The sequence below is a fragment of the Pseudophryne corroboree genome, chromosome 8 (assembly GCF_028390025.1).
Source record: "Pseudophryne corroboree isolate aPseCor3 chromosome 8, aPseCor3.hap2, whole genome shotgun sequence".
NCBI lineage: Eukaryota > Metazoa > Chordata > Amphibia > Anura > Myobatrachidae > Pseudophryne > Pseudophryne corroboree.
This window is the reverse complement of record NC_086451.1, coordinates 3121546-3138476: the sequence shown is the minus strand read 5'-3', so window position 1 is coordinate 3138476 and position 16931 is coordinate 3121546.

Below are 16931 nucleotides of genomic sequence, written 5' to 3'. Positions count from 1 at the left end.
CGAATCTTTCGTTCGCAATTTTGATAAGCTAAGATTCACTCCCAGTAAGCGGCGGCTTAGCGTGTGCAAAGCTGCTAAAAGCAGCTTGCGAGCGAACAACTCGGAATGACCCCCATGGTTTTGTCCATTAGAGAACAATTTTGCTGCTGCGATCAGGTCTGAATTAGGCCCATTGTTCAGTGATGTCATCCCCCGCAGTCCTCGAACATGTAGCTCAGCGATATAGTTAAAGTTGAGCTGCATGTTCAGTAGATAATGCCTGAACGAGAAGCACCAGCGGGAGCACGCATCATTCAGGCATACACAGTTATCATTCATATCATCTAGATCAGGCATTCCCAACCACGGTCCTCAAGGCACACTAACAGGGCAGGTTTTAGTGATATCCAGGCTGCAGCACAGATGGTTAAATCAAAATAACTGAGGTGCTAATTAAGTCACCTGTGTTCAAGCCTGGCTATCACTAAAACCTGCCCTGTTAGTGTGCCTTGAGGACCGTGGTTGGGAATGCCTGGTCTAGAGTGTGTCGCCTGAGGTGTACGGGGCTTTAGGATGGGTTGCCTGAGACATGAGCCCTCATTCCGAGTTGTTCGCTCGCAAGTGGATTTTAGCAGATTTGCTCATGCTAAGCCGCCGCCTACTGGGAGTGAATCTTAGCATCTTAAAATTGCGAACGATGTATTCGTAATATTGCGATTACACACCTCGTAGCAGTTTCTGAGTAGCTTCAGACTTACTCGGCATCTGCGATCAGTTCACTGCTTGTCGTTCCTGGTTTGACGTCACAAACACACCCAGCGTTCGCCCAGACACTCCTCCGTTTCTCCGGCCACTCCTGCGTTTTTTCCGGAAACGGTAGCGTTTTTTCCCACACGCCCATAAAACGGCCTGTTTCCGCCCAGTAACACCCATTTCCTGTCAATCACACTACGATCACCAGAGCGATGAAAATGCCGTGAGTAAAATTCCTAAGTGCATAGCAAATTTACTTGGCGCAGTCGCAGTGCGGACATTGCGCATGCGCATTAAGCGGAAAATCGATGCGATGCGAAGATTTTTACCGAGCGAACAACTCGGAATGACCCCCCATGGTTTTCACCTCATGAGTGAAATATCCCTTTACCCATTGCACACTCCCCACTTCTTCCTCTTAATAGACCACAGCAAACAATATGGATCTCATTGTATCTGTCACTTTTATTATGACCTGAATAGCGACACAGTGGTTGTTGGGCAGCCAGGAGCACTGAGTTACCGGGGGAATCTACAGTGGGTACGTGGTGCCCATATACATCCAAAATACATAACACCAACTTATACCATAATACTTTATAATGCTATAATATCTCTATGATGACCTGATCAGTAATGATGTGTTTATGTGACAATGGACAGACACGTGTTATTAGTGTAACACTACATTGCAGTTTGGCCCATATCCCCCCGTCGGTGACGTTTTGCACTATACATACGGGAAGTGATTGAAGACTTGGAGGCTAAAGAGAAGTCTTGGCCATGGGAGGGAACGTCACTGGTAACTGGCAATGGGAGAACGTGATGGGGGCCAGATTCAGGTTGGATTGTAAAAATTAGCGATTCGCAATCTGGCAGATTATCGAACGACTGCGCGTGCATAGCGCTAGCAAAAACAGCAAAAGAAAATGCGCACACATCGTGATCGCAATGCAGCCGCTGTTTGAGTGACAGGAAGCCAGAGTTTCTGGGTGTGTCTGAAAAAACGCAGGCGTGCACAGGCGTTTTAAGGAGGGCCTCTGACGTCAGCGATGTGACTTCCAGACTCTTGTTTAGCAAAAATTGTGGATGACCTTGCCTGGCGCAGATAGGAAAAATCTTCGATGTTCCGGAAATTGCGTATGATTTTGCGATCAGCCCACATATAGCGATGCATTCGCAATTTTTACGATGGGCGTTTATTTTCCAGACGGCAACTGTTTGATCGCAGAAACTGCTTATTAGCAGACCTGCAATCCTTACGGAATCGGGCCCCGAGTGTGGATGAGAGATGTAGAATTTGCGGTTGACAGAGTGAGATATGCGCAGATCCTGAAACGCTTTCATAGATGTGTGACCAGGATCTGAATACAAGGTGGGTGTATGGAACAAGGGGCAGCTAATGTCACCCCAGTTCTAAGAGATCCCAATCTGCCACCGCTGTCAGTAACTTGTCATGAACAGCGCTTAATGGAGCTTGTGTGACCCACGTGTCATTCCCCGCTATCTTACATGCTCACTATTAATTGCTGCCACCACAAAGATGGTCTCAGGAGCTACTCACTCCAAATTGTAAGCCTTTTTCTCATACGTCCTAGAGGATGCTGCGGACGCTTCAAGAACCATGGGGTATAGACGGGATCCGCAGGAGACATAGGCACCTCAAGACTTCGAATGGGTGTGAACTGGCTCCTCCCTCTATGCCCCTCCCCCAGACCCCAGTTAGATTCTGTGCCCAGAGAGACTGGACACACACTGAAGAGCTCTCCTGAGTTTCTCGGAAAAGACTTATGTTAGGTTTATTATTTTCAGGGAGACCTGCTGGCTACAGGCTCCCTGCATCGTGGGAGTGAGGGGAGAGAAGTCAGACCTACTTCTGCTGAGTTAAAGCCTCTGCTTCTTAGGCTACTGGACATCATTAGCTCCAGAGGGTCTGATCACTTGGTGCGCCTAGCTGCTCGTTCCCGGAGCTGCACCGTCACCCCCCTCACAGAAGCCAGAAGAAAGAAGCCGGGTGAGTATGTGAAGAACAGAAAACTTCAGTGACGGCAGAAGACTTCAGTGTCTCTGAGGTACCGTGCAGCGGTCGCGCTGCGCGCCATTGCTCCCACACACAAGCGGCACTACAAGGGTGCAGGGCGCCCTGGGCAGCAATATACCTCATATATTAGCCTGGCAAAGAGGTATACAGTGCATAGGCACTGTATACAGACCCCCACCAGTATAAAAATATGAAAAAGTAGCGGGACTGAAGCGCACCGAGAAGAGGGCGTGGCTTAGCCCTCACAGCTCTATCCAGCACCATTTTCTCCTCACAGAGACGCTGGCCCTGCCAAAGCACTGATGAACAGCTCACAGTGAAAAACGGGGAGGGGGGGGGGGGGCACACAGTTGTTTAGTGCAATATATGTTAAAAATAAAGCACTATATATAATGAGCGTGTGGTAAATGAGCTGGTAAACGTTTTCTGTGTTTTCCCTGTCAGAAAGTACTGGGGTCTATCCCTTATAGTCAGTGTAATGTCGGTGGGTGTTTAGTACACGTGTGTCGGCATGTCTGAGTGCTCTGCCAGAAACGGCTATGGGAATCCCTCTGTCGGCACCGCCGACTTCTGATGGTACTTGATTCATGAAAATAAGTGTCAACATGTCAGTAGTTGTATGCTTTTCCAAAAGAGAAAACTATATGGGAGACACAGGCGTGTGTGGGTGACCCTGTCAGCACCAACTAATCTGACTGGGTAAAAATTAACATGATAATGTGATGCATTTCAGAAAGCTACACCTATATATCTATACATATATATATATATACATATATATATATGGTACGGTTGCATTGATCTGTGGCTCGAACACAGACGTAGTAATTTTTGTGAAGGGCGTAATATTTATATACATTTCCCTCAGACCCCTCAGGGTCGCAAAAATTTTATTTTGCCCAGTTACTACTCCCTGTTATCGACACGAATACTATTTCTTATGTCGACCATAATGTTTCCTGATTAGATCCACAACATTGGCATTCAGTACATGTTTCATACACATTAAGAACGTATTAACGTCACTAGGGACCCTGCTGTTCCTGACAATATATAGATAGATAGATAGATAGATAGATAGATAGATAGATAGATAGATAGAAAGATAGATATAGATATATGTGTGTATATGTGTATTTAAATGTGTATATTTATACAAAAAATGTATAATGAATGCTGAAGTAAACTTTTCCTTCTCATGTGCTGGATAGAATAAAGTGAGAGTTACCCCCTGGTCTGCACGGGTCCCTGTCACAAAGGATCGTTTACAGGAAGCTAAGTGATATTTTAATTATGTGCTTTGATTATACTTGCATAGCATGCGCAGGGGGGAGTGCTTACATTCAGAAATGGTCGGTTACTTTGTCATCTGATATAATTACCCTGGGGAGAGATGAGATACTCCTTGAGTTGGGTCATATCTAGAACATTGCAGCATATTGCCGTGCGACTACAAGGGATGTGGGACTCTTGGGTGCGCGGGCCACTTCCATGGCGGCCTCGGCTAGGAGGGCGTTGTGGATTCACCAAAGGGATATTAATGCTGACTCCGAAAAGAAGTGGAGTCTCTTCCTCATGAAGGTGAAGCCTGGTTTGGTGATGGCCTTGTTAATATGCTCTCGGCAGGTGCCACGGGTAAGTCTACCTTCTTGCCCTATGTTCCCTCACAATGGTTGGTGACGCATTGTTGTAGGATGCAGTAATTTCGACCGAATAGATAAGGATTCCCCTTTCTTTGCAGGTAAAGGAAGGTAAAAAAGGTAAGAGGTCAGCAGCCTTTTCAAGTTCACAGGAGCAGAAATCATCCGTTGTTTTCTGCCACGTCCACCGCAGGACGTTGGGTCTATCTTGCGGGTGCCCACACCGGTGGGACCACGTCTAAAACTCTTCAGTCAGTCCTGGAAAGGACATGGACCAGTGAGTTAAGGATAGATTCCCAAGGGGGACATACGGGAGTTTCCAGACGTTTCCCCTCACCGATTTTTTAAAATCGACCTTACCGATCCTCCTCAAGACAGGGAGGTAGTATGTGACGCAATACAAGAGTTGTGTCAGGACCAGGTCATTGTCCTGCCGTCATAAAAAAAAAAAGAGAAGAAGCTGTTATTCAAGCTTTTTCATGCTCCCGAGGCCGGACGGCTCGGTCAGACAAATCCCAATATTCCTACTTAGACTCCATGAGGGAATCTCTCGTGGCAGGGTTCTCCACTCTGAAAGAGGAGTAAGGAGGTCTAATTACGGTTTCTTACGCTTTAGGCTTACCTGAGGTTTGCGATTCAGGATTGTTCTTACCATTTCACCAGGGTGATGGCGGTATGATGGGTTTCCTTCGATAGTAAGGAGTCATTATTATTCTGTACTGGATCGCTCTCCGAATTACGGAGAGATCAAGAAGCCAAATGGCGCAAAACGTTGTTTTCTGCTTGACAGTTCTTCAACAACAGGACTTGCCAGAATCCCTGTTGGTCCCAACGACGCGGTGATCGGCTTGGGCAATATTATTAGATGCAGTATTGAGAAGAGTTTATTTGCTTCCAGACCTGCAAGGGTGTCAATCCGTCAATACATTCAGTTGCTGAAAAAGATGGTTGCGGCCTACGAGGCCATTCAGTGGGCAGGTTGCATGCCAGAGTGTTTAGCGGGACCTGTTGGACAAGTGGTCCGGTTCCCATCTGGGTTAATCATGGTTTCAAGACAAGTATCTCACTCCTGTGGCAGCGGCGCAATTCTCACCGAGGACAAGTGTCATGTTAGGATACTTGTCGCCACATTAACGGTCTAGAGTTAAGGGCCGTTTATAACGGTTTTCAACAACAAAAACCGGAGAAGAAATGGCAGAAGCCAGAAAGATTTTCCGCTGGGCGACGAAAACATTTACGCGCTCTATCAGCGATGTTCGTTCCAAGAGTGGACAACTGGGAAGCAGACTTCCTTGGCGGACACGTTCTCCATCCAGGAGGGTGGAGTCTTCATCAAGCGGTTTTCACAGAAGTGACAAGTCTTTGGAGAATTCCGCAAATAGACAAGATGGCGTCTCGCCTCGACAAGAAACTTCAGAGATATTGTTCCAGGTCGAGGGTCCCTCAAGCGATAGCGGTGGACGCCCTAGTGACACCATGGGTGTTTCGGTCGATCTATGTGTTCCCTCCACTTCCACTCTTTCCAAAGATGTTAAAGATTATAAGAAGAACAAAGGTTCAGGTGATCCTCATTGTTCCAGACTGGTCAAGGAGGGCTGGTATCCGGATCTTCAGCAATTACTCATAGGAGATCCCTGACCTCTTCCTCTGCGAGAGATCTGTTATAGCAGGGGCCGTGTGTGTTCCAAGACTTACCGCGGTTTCCATTGACGATTTGGAGTTGAACGTCGGATCCCAGCCCGAAAGGGTATTCCCAGTGAAGTCATCCCTACTCTTCTTCAGGCAGAAAAGTAGTAACGTCAAAACAATACCACCATATTTGGAGGAAATTATGTGTCTTGGTGTGAATCCAAGAAAGTTCCTACGGAAGAATTCCAGTTGGGGCGTTTTCTCCATTCTTTTCTTACAAGATCGTGTGGATGCGATCTTAAGTTGGGCTCGATTAAGGTTCAGATTTCAGCCTTATCGGTTTTCTTCCAAAAACAATTGGCCTCCTTTTCAGGGTTTCAAACTTTCGTAAAGGAGTCTTACACATCCATCCTCCCTTTGTGCCTCTGTGGCACCATGGGATCTTTACATGCTGTTGCAGTTCCTGCAATTTCTTTGGTTGAACCTTTCAGTAAGGTTGAGTTGAAATTCCTCACTTGGAAAGTAGTCATGCGGTTGACATTGGCATCCGCAAGGTGGGTGTCTGAGTTGGCGGCTTGGTCTCACAAGAGCCCCTGTTTAATCCTCCATGAAGATAGAGTGGAGTTGAGAACTCGGCAGCAAATTCTGCCAAAAGTGGTTTCATCGTTTTCACTTGAACCAACCTATTGTGGTGCCGGTGGCTACTGACGCCTGGGCGACATCGAAGTATCTCGATGTGGTCTGAATTTTGAAAATTTATGTTGCCAGATTGGCTCAGATTAGGTAAATAGAGGATCTGGTTATCCTGTATGCTCCCAACAAGATTGGGGCTCCTGCTTCCAAGCAGATTGTTGCACGCTTTATCTGTAATACGATTAAGCTTGCTCTTTTTACGGCTGGATTGCCGTTACCGAAATCGGTGAAGGCCCATTCTACCAGGAAGGTGGGCTCATCCTGGGAGGCTGCCCGAGGGGTGTTTTATAGCCTTGCAGAGCAGCTACTTAGTCGGGTTCAAACATTTTTGCAAATATTCTACAAGTTTGATACCCTGGATGATGAGGACCTCTTGTTTGGGCAATCGGTACTGCAGAGTCATCCACACTCTAAAGCCCGTTCTAGAGCTTTGGTATAAACCCCATGGTTCTTGAAGCATCCCCAGCATCCTCTAGGACGCATGAGAAAATAGGATTTTAATACCTACCAGTAAATCCTTTTCTCTTAGTCCGTAGAGGATGCTGGGCACCCGTCCCAGTGCGGGCTGTATTTGCAGTTATTGGTTATGGTTACACACGTTGTGTTTCTTTTCAGTCAGTCTGTTGCTGACGTTATTCCTGCCTTGCAGGTGGTATGCGATTATTGGTCGTGTTTACACACAGGTTGTGTTACGTTTTCTGTCAGCATATTGCTGTATATTCTTTCATGCCGTCGGCTGGTGTTCTATTGAATGCCACGTTCTGCGGTATGTTCGAGGTGTGAGCTGGTATGACACTCACCGTGTTTAAACAATAAATTATTTCCTCGAAATGTCCATCTCCCTGGGCACAGTTCTATAACTGGGGTCTGGGGGGGGGGGGGGGGCATAGAGGGAGGAGCCAGTTCACACCCATTCGAAGCCTTGAGGTGCCCATGTCTCCTGCGGATCCCGTCTATACCCCATGGTTCTTGAAGCATCCCCAGCATCCTCTACAGACTAAGAGGAAAGGATTTACCGGTAGGTATAAAAATCCTATTATTTCTTCTTCGGGTTCCATAGGTCTCCACAGGGGAGGAAGTAGTGTGCGGATGGTGGTAGAGGACCGGGCACCAAACAGTTAAGCTTTTAGGTATCCCAGGATGCTCCGATCCTTCCCCCCGATACCGCGCCTCCATTCTCAGGCTCCTCAGTTCTCGATTGGTGCCAGTTCTGCTTCTAAGCAGCCCCAAACTTTTATGATTTATTTCATTTCTGTCTTAACAACATCTAAGCAGCTCACACCAGGGACCCCAGGACTGCGAGCCAGCACCGCAGTCCTTCCTCCGGTCCCGGGAGACAGACTGGGGGAGCTGGTGGGGACCCCAGGACTGCGAGCCAGCACCTCAGTCCTTCCTCCGGTCCCGGGAGACAGACCGGGGGAGCTGGTGGGGACCCCAGGACTGCGAGCCAGCACCGCAGTCCTTCCTCCGGTCCCGGGAGACAGACCGGGGGAGCTGGTGGGGACCCCAGGACTGCGAGCCAGCACCGCAGTCCTTCCTCCGGTCCCGGGAGACAGACCGGGGGAGCTGGTGGGGACCCCAGGACTGCGAGCCAGTACCTCAGTCCTTCCTCCGGTACCGGGAGACAGACCGGAGGAGCTGGTGGGGACCCCAGGACTGCGAGCTAGCACCTCAGTCCTTCCTCCGGTCCCGGGAGACAGACTGGGGGAGCTGGTGGGGACCCCGGTTCGCCTGGGACTCCGCTGGACCACCAGGGCTTTTGTCCTGGCGCAGGTAACCCTTTAAAGGCCAGAGTGCTGATGCATAGGGGAGGTCAGCCCCCTGCCTGCAGCCCCTCCTCAGCTCAGAGTGCCTTTCCACGGTTCTCCACCACTGAGCTGCTCCCCCTCAGACACCCATGGCAGCCATCTTCAGTGCAGCCAGGAAACGCTGGCTCCAGTCTCCCTGTATACCTCTCCAAGGAGCCAGGTTATATAGCGCCACTACGGATGTGTATTTATATTGAATTCTGCATTGTCTGTTCTTCTCTCATATTCCTATCAGCATATAACTGTCCCTTGTTTTCCTTCCCTTTATCCTAAGACCAGGTGTTTAAGGGGTTCTACGTTCTTCACAGCTCAGAGCTGGTGAGGTTAGTCACAGTACTGTCATTGTTGCACATTACCTGTTGCCATATTGTGTGTGCTAATTCCCTTGCAGCTACTGTATGTCTAACAAAGGTCACAAAGAGGCTGGGGCACCTCTATCAGTCTCTTGTAAGACCTGTTCCGCAGGTTTATCCCCCTCAAGACATTATACAGGATGATTTATGTACTGTTGTTATGCATCTCTTCATCCAGCACCACCAGCCTCTGGGCTTCCTTTTCACAGTTACTGGGTCAGATCGCTGACCGCCTGCGATTACACCCCCTATGGGTGTTCCTCAGTAGGTGCATCCTACCATACCAATGCCTCAGGCTATACCAGTCCCAGCCATGTCTCCCTCCTGGGTGGATGTGCTTTCTACCTCCGTGCAAAGCCTGGCACAAACCTCCACGGCTCTCCAACTGCTGGGCGGCAGGTCCCTGCACTCTAAACCCACTAGGCGTACTGTCCCCTCCTCTCATACTGATTCAGAGACTTCTGGCAAGGCAGAGGAAGCGGATGTCTCTCGGAGTCTCCCTCAGGAGGGGAGAAGCGTCAGTCCTCCGTGGATGTATCTTCCCTGGTAAGAGCTGTTAAATATATCATTCAATAGAGGACGAGGAGCCTGCTTCCGAATCTAAACAATCTCAGCTATGTAAGCGCCAAAATGTAGTCAACGATGAATTTCCTCAGTCTGAGCATCTCATGTAGCTCCAACGCGAAGCCTAGAATAATCCTGGTAAAATGTTCCCGCTCGTTAAGCGAATTACTGCTTTCTACCCAGTTCCAGCAGCTGACTGTGACAAGTGGGAGACTCTTCCACCGGTGGATTCTCATGTAGCCGTGTAGTTAAATCCTTTACACTTCCTCCCTAAGGGAGACTACAGATAGGAGGATTGAAGCATGTCTCAAATCTGTATATTCCCTTACAGGTGCTATTACTAGACCTACCTTGGCCACTGCCTGTGTAAGGCAATTGGACACTGAACTGATGTTTTGGAGGAAGAACTTCCCTCAGATGTTTCACGGGAGACTCTGTCTCACATCGCTCATATCAGAGAGGCTGCCTCTTACCTAGGGGTAGCGGTTTTGGATGCTGGTCTCTTGGCTTCCAAGGCGTCTGCTACCTCGGTGGTCGCCTGCTGCATGCTCTGGCTCCACTCGTGGAAAGCAGACATGGATTTCAAGAAGGCCTTGGAATTCTTACCTTTCACTGGGGATACCCTGTTTGGAGCGGAATTGGACAAAATTGTGGCTACACTGGCAACTGCCAAGATGTCTTTCCTACCCTCAGCCTCTACCCCATGGACCTCCACCTTTTGCTCCTTTCACCCACAAGGTAAAGCTAAAGGTCAGTCCTTTCCCAGACAAACGACATCCTCAAAAAGACTACCAAACCCAGGCCCAGGCAGGCCTGAGCTGCAAGACGTCCACCTACTAACCCTGACAGCAAGCCCTCAGTGTGACGGGGCAGGCCTCCTACTGGGGGACCCCAGGGTGGGAGGCAGACTTCTTCAGTTCGCACAAGCATGGTGCCTGACCACTACAGATGCCTGAGTGCAAGAAGTGGTCTCTCACGTGTATGCCATCTCATTCAGGAGGTAACACCCTTAACATTTCTTTTGCACAGCACCCCCTTCAGACCCCAACAAGGCTTCAGCCCTCCAAAAGGTTATTCAATCACTCCTGCAATTGGTAGTGAAAGTGCCTGTCCCTTGGTCACAACACAGGACTGGTTTCTATTCCACCCTGTTCATGGTTCAGAAACCCAACGGGTCTCATCGACCTATCCTCAATCTCAAATCTCTGAACAAGTTTGTCAGAGAATCCAGGTTTTGTATGGAAACCCTCTGCTCTATTGTCCTAGCTATGGAGCCTGGGCACTTTATAGCGTCCCTGGACATCCAGGCTCTTATCTTCATGTCCCTACAGCACCCTCTCATCAACAATTCCTGTGGTTCGCTATACTTCAACAACATTACCAATTTTGGGCATTGCGCCCAGGGTCTTTACCAAAATAATGGCAGTTATGGTGGCACAGCTACGTCATCAGGGAGTCAGACTGCTCCCTTATCTTGACGACCTGCTCCTTTTAGCGCACTTCCCACAGGTCCTACAACAAAATCTCCAGCTGACTATTGTCTTTCTACAGCAACATGGCTGGCTCATCAACTGGAAAAAGTCATCCCTCACGCCGTCACAAAAGGATGCTTCATCTGAGAGCTCTCCTAGACTCTCAGGTCCTGAGGCTTTTCCTGCCTGCAGACAATATTTCAGCACTAAAGCACAGAATATGCAAATTGCTGCATCGGGTATCTATCCACTCGGCCATGCAAGTCATAGGGTCTATGGTCTCCACATTCAACGTGGTGGAGTATGTCCAGTTCCACTCCAGGCCTCTGCAACACCTGATCCTGTCCCAGTGGAATGAACAACCCCATCTGATCAGGTCCCAGACGATGGTCTTCTCCCTGGTCTGACTGACCTTAACCTGGTGGCTCCAGATGGAATGACTCAGCAAAGGTGGCACCCCTTCTGGATACTGGATTGGGTACTTCTAATCACAGATGCCAGTCTGCGAATTGGGCGCAGTGACCGGTCAACACTCCTTTCAGGACCATTGGACTCACGTAGAAAGCTGTTTACCAATCAATGTTTTGGAAATGCAAGCTGTCTACAGATCCCTCAATCTAGTGCAGGACCTGCACCATGGCAGACTGGTCCAGATTCAGTCCAACAGTGCCACTGTGGTGGCCTACCATAACCATCAGGGCGACACTTGCAGTCAGTGATGCAGGAGGTGGCTCACATTCTCCGGTGGGTCGAACGCCATCTCCCGGCTATCTCAGCGGTCTTCGTCCCAGAGATACTCAACTGGGAAGCTGACTTCCTGAGCCAGCAAGATGTACACAACGGTGAGTGTTCCCTGCACCCAGAGGTCTTTCAGCTCCTGGTGCACAAGTGGGGCCAACCAGATGTGGACCTCATGGTCTAACAGCACAACTACAAGGTTCCCATGTATGGGTCCAGGACAAGAGATCCCGAGGCAGCCTTCGTGGACACCCTGGCTGTGAGGTGGACTTCCATCTGCCATACGTCTTTCCTCTGGTCTCCCTTCTGCGGATTCTTTGGAATTTCAAGCAGGAAGAAGGCACCGTCCTCTTGGTAGCTCCATCATGGCCCAGACATCATTTGTACTTTGATCTACAGAGTCTCTCCATAGACGCTCCCTTTCCACTTCATCTGTGACCAGACCTGATGTCTCAGGATCTAGGTCTCCACCCGGATCTGGTCCGTCTGTCTTTGACTGCTCATTCTACTTGCTCTGTGGGTCCTTTGTGGGCAGCTTGCCGCAGTGCATCCGCGGACCAATTGTGCAGGGCGGCTATTTGGTCTTCTATCCTTAGCTTTCTTTCAGGTTCTCTGACTTTGATGCATTCGCTTCCCAGGAAGCTTCCTTTGGATGCCGGATTCTCCTATCCGCTGGGAGCGTCACCTCCCTTAAGAAAACTGCTTTGGGACATCCCTATTGTCTCCCCTGTGGTGCCCTATTTAACCCAAAGAAGAAAAGGAGCATTATAGTAGACTTACCTTTGTTAATTCGCTTTCTTCGAGGTCTATAGAGTCCACAGCGCACATCCACCTGACGCACCTGGCTTCTGTGGGTTTCTTCTCTTGGTCATCAGTTCCCTTCTCTGATCTGTAAGACTGTGTTCTTGTGAAGATGCCGTCTGCCCAGGGAGGACATTTCTTCAGAGAAACCACCATATAGGTAAGGTGCACATGGAATGGAAAGGAATGCTCCCAGAGTGATTAGAAACAGATGCTTTTATGTTGGCACACCCACACTTGCAGTGGCCATGCCCCTTGTGGTATGTGATTTATATTGCATTGAGTGTCAATAGACACGCCCAGTAAGGGGTGCTAAACACACCCTAGTGCACCCCCTAATAAAACATTTTGCGCATGCCTATGCTGCTGGGTATTTTTAGAGTGTCATACTTTTGCTGATTATCAATGGCAAATTTATGACTGGTCACCAGTAGAGTTTTCTTTGCTATTCAGTTACGAAGACCTCTATCAGGACGGGGCTCCATCAATCTGCACCAACTCATGTGGATCAGGGGTGCAACCTGTGAAGGAAAATAAATGGGGTGAGCCTCTCCATCCAATAGTACATAGTATGCCCTAATCCTTGTGCCGCAATTTCTCCCCTCAGCTTCTTGGTTTGCTGACCTGCCGGGAACACCCTTACCTTCCCACCACGTATAGGGCGGGATGTAATGAAGTCTGATGTTCGGAAGTCTTTTTAAAGGGGCAATCATTTACAAGGTGTCCCGCATGGCTGGCTGTATGTATACAGTAGTAGTATGTTGCTGTATATATACAGTAATGATTATGCTGCCAACAGGATGTCCCCTTATAAACCTAGCTTTCGTGTGTACATACGAGGTAACACAAAACTCTCCTGTTTCATCCCCTCTGGCCCCGTCATCCCAAGTGCAGGGATCTCTGATAACATCATAACGGCACGAAATACAAAACCTCCCCTTCTTGTGCATCCAGGATGTAGGTCTCTAGGTGGGTCTTCCCAGGCAATGAGGGGGATCCCTTTACACAGTGCTTTGTAGAGTGGATTGTATAAGGTAATAGAATGTTTATTATTAATATCAAGGTGTTTCTTGGTCCTGATGACCACGTGGAGGCCTAGGGTTTGGGGGCATGAAAAGTCTTATGTATGAGGTTCAGACAACATACTGACTCTTGGAGCACCTTATCTCACCCCTCAATGTACATGTGGGTGTACATTTACGAAAATGCTCTTTCAGGAGTCCATTTCTGCATTCTTTCAAACCTGCTGCCTAAGGATAATAGGGAATGTGGTACACCCAGTAAAATCCTCTGTCCGCCGCCCAAGCCTTTACTTCATGTCCTGTGTAAAGAGAACCACTGTCAGACTGAAACTCGAGAGGAATTCTGTAATACAGAGTAAGATCTTCCAGCATCCTGATGATGATGATTTTTTGATCCGCCTGAACATGTGACCCCCAGAATAGATGTGCGCTGCAGCCGCAGCCCAGATGTATAGAACCCCACATCCTGTAAGCATAGAGCCAGTAAATCAATCTGCTGTCAGGTCTGTGTAAATGTCTGTTCCCGGAGGGGGCACTAGTGGGTCAGTGGTGGTGTGATGGAGAAACCGAGGAGGCTGTAAGAGATGCCTGCGCATGTGCGCTGTGATGTTTATTAAATGCTCACAAATATAATATATAAATATATATATATATATATACACACACATATATACACACACACACACACACACACACACACACACATATATATATACATACATACATACACACACACACACACACACACACATATATATATATATATATATATATAGAGGCGTAGAGGCGCGGCACTCAGCTTCCCAATAGAAAAAAGACGGACCAATGTTGTTATATGTCATATATATATACACATACACACACACACACACACATATATATATATATATATACACTAGGTGATTCATCGCGCCCTACGGGCGCTCTTCACACCGTCGTTTGGGGCTACGCCCCGTTAACCCCTGCACGCCTTTGAACATACGCAGGCCGGTAGATAATAGAATCAGAAAAACAGGGCAGTATAGAGGGCATACAGAAATGGTGTCCGGTTGAGATAAGATAGAGATGCGTAGGGGGGGAGAAAGGGAATGTACAGAAACGCTGTGCGATGGGTAAAGGATAGGGAGAGTCAGGGTGGTAGGGAGAGGATAAAGAGAGGCAAGGGGTTAGAGAGAAAATACCGTTGCAAGAGGCTACGACCCATTATCCCCTGCACGGGCTTCAGCTGTGCTACAATTGTTATTATATGGAGTATTACCTGCAAAAAAGTTTATGCTATTGGTTAAATATTGCAAGGGGGAAGGGCGTGCGATTGTCAAGGGGGCATAGCCCTTTGTGAGGGCGTAAAGAGTGGCCGCAGGGCACAATGAATAGCATAGTGTAGTATATACTGCTAGTGTATGCTGCGCAGCTTATACACACAATGGCCACAGGTATCAGAGCCGCGTATACACACAATGGACACAGGTAGCTGAGCTGCTTATACACACAATGGCCACAGGTAACGGAGCCACATATCCACACAGTGGCCAGAGGTAGCAGGGCAGCTTATACACACAATACCCACAGGTAGCAGAGGCGCTTATACACACAATACCCACAGGTAGCAGAGGCGCTTATACACACAATACCCACAGGTAGCAGCGCCGCTTATACACACAGTACCCACAGGTAGCAGCGCAGCTTATACACACAGTGGCCACAGGTATCAGAGCCACGTATCCACACAGTGGCCAGAGGTAGCAGGGCAGCTTATACATACAATACCCACAGATAGCAGAGCCGCTTATACACACAGCGGCCACAGGTAGCAGAGCCGCTTATACACACAGCGGTCACAGGTAGCAGAGCCGCTTATACACACAGTGCCCACAGGTAGCAGAGGCGCTTATACACACAATACCCACAGGTAGCAGAGTCGCTTATACGCACAGTACCCACAGGTAGCAGCGCAGCTTATACACACAGTGGCCACAGGTATCAGAGCCACGTATCCACACAGTGGCCAGAGGTAGCAGGGCAGCTTATACATACAATACCCACAGATAGCAGAGCCGCTTATACACACAGCGGCCACAGGTAGCAGAGCCGCTTATACACACAGCGGTCACAGGTAGCAGAGTCACTTATACACACAGCGGACACAGGTAGCAGAGCCGCTTATACACACAGTGCCCACAGGTAGCAGAGCCGCTGATACACACAGTGCCCACAGTTAGCAGAGACGTTGATACACACAGTGCCCACAGGTAGCAGAGACGTTGATACACAATGTGCCCACAGGTAGCAAAGCAGTTTATACACACAATGGACCCCGGTAGCAGTGCCACTTCTACACACAATTCCCATAGGTAACAGAGGCACTTATACACACAGTGGCCACAGGTAGCTGAGTCGCTTATACACACTATGGCCACAGGTAGCAGCACCACTTATACCCACAATGGCCACTTTTAGCAGCACCGATTATACACACAATGGCCACTGGTAGCAGTGTCACTTATACACACAATGGCCACAGGTAGCAGCACCACTTATACACACAATGGCCACAGGTAGCAGTGGCGCTTATACACACAATGGCCACAGGTAGCAGTGGCACTTATACACACAATGGCCACAGGGAGCTGTGCCACTTATACACAATGACCACAGGTAGCAGTGTCGCTTAGACACATAATGGCCACAGTATTACTTTTTTTTAATAATCCAATGTCCATTGGTAGCAACTATACTCACAGAAGTTCAGTGTGTGTGTGGGGGGTTTGGAAAGGGGGTGGGTTCAGTGAGGTGGAGGTGCCTATCCATGCCGCTAATCACTCCAATTCAGGGAATTACTTGTAGTGGCTGCGGATGGTGTCCGAGGTGCTACGTGTGGTGGAGGGGTGGGTGCGGGAGGGGGTCCAGAGGAGTTGCGGATGGTGGAGGGGTGGGTGCAGTGGCACGGATGGCGGAAAGGGTGCAGAGGTGCTGTGGGTGGGGGAGGGGTAGGTGTGGAGGGGGCGCGGATGGGGGAGGGGGTCTAGAGGTGCTGCAGGTGGGGGAGGTGCGGGTGCGGAAGGGGAGTGTAGATGCTGTTTGTGGGGGAGGGGTGGGTGCTGGGGGCTGTGGATGAAGGAGGGGGTCTGGAGGTGGTGTGCATGGGGGAGGGGCTATGTAGTGGGGGGTGTTTGGGGAGGTGGGGTTGCAGGGGGGGTGAGGTTGGGTGATAGGTTCTAGAAGTGCTGCGGGTGGAGGGGTGGCTGCAGGGGAGCCATGGATGGGGTCAGGAGGTGCTGTGGGAAGTGGTCCAGAGGTGCTGCGGGTGGAGGGGTGGCTGCAGGGGAGCCGTGGATGGGGTCCGGAGATGCTGTGGGAGGTGGTCCAGAGGTGCTGCGGGTGGGGGAGGTGTGGTAGGTCCACGAATGGGGGAAGGTGTTTATAGATGATGTGGGTGGG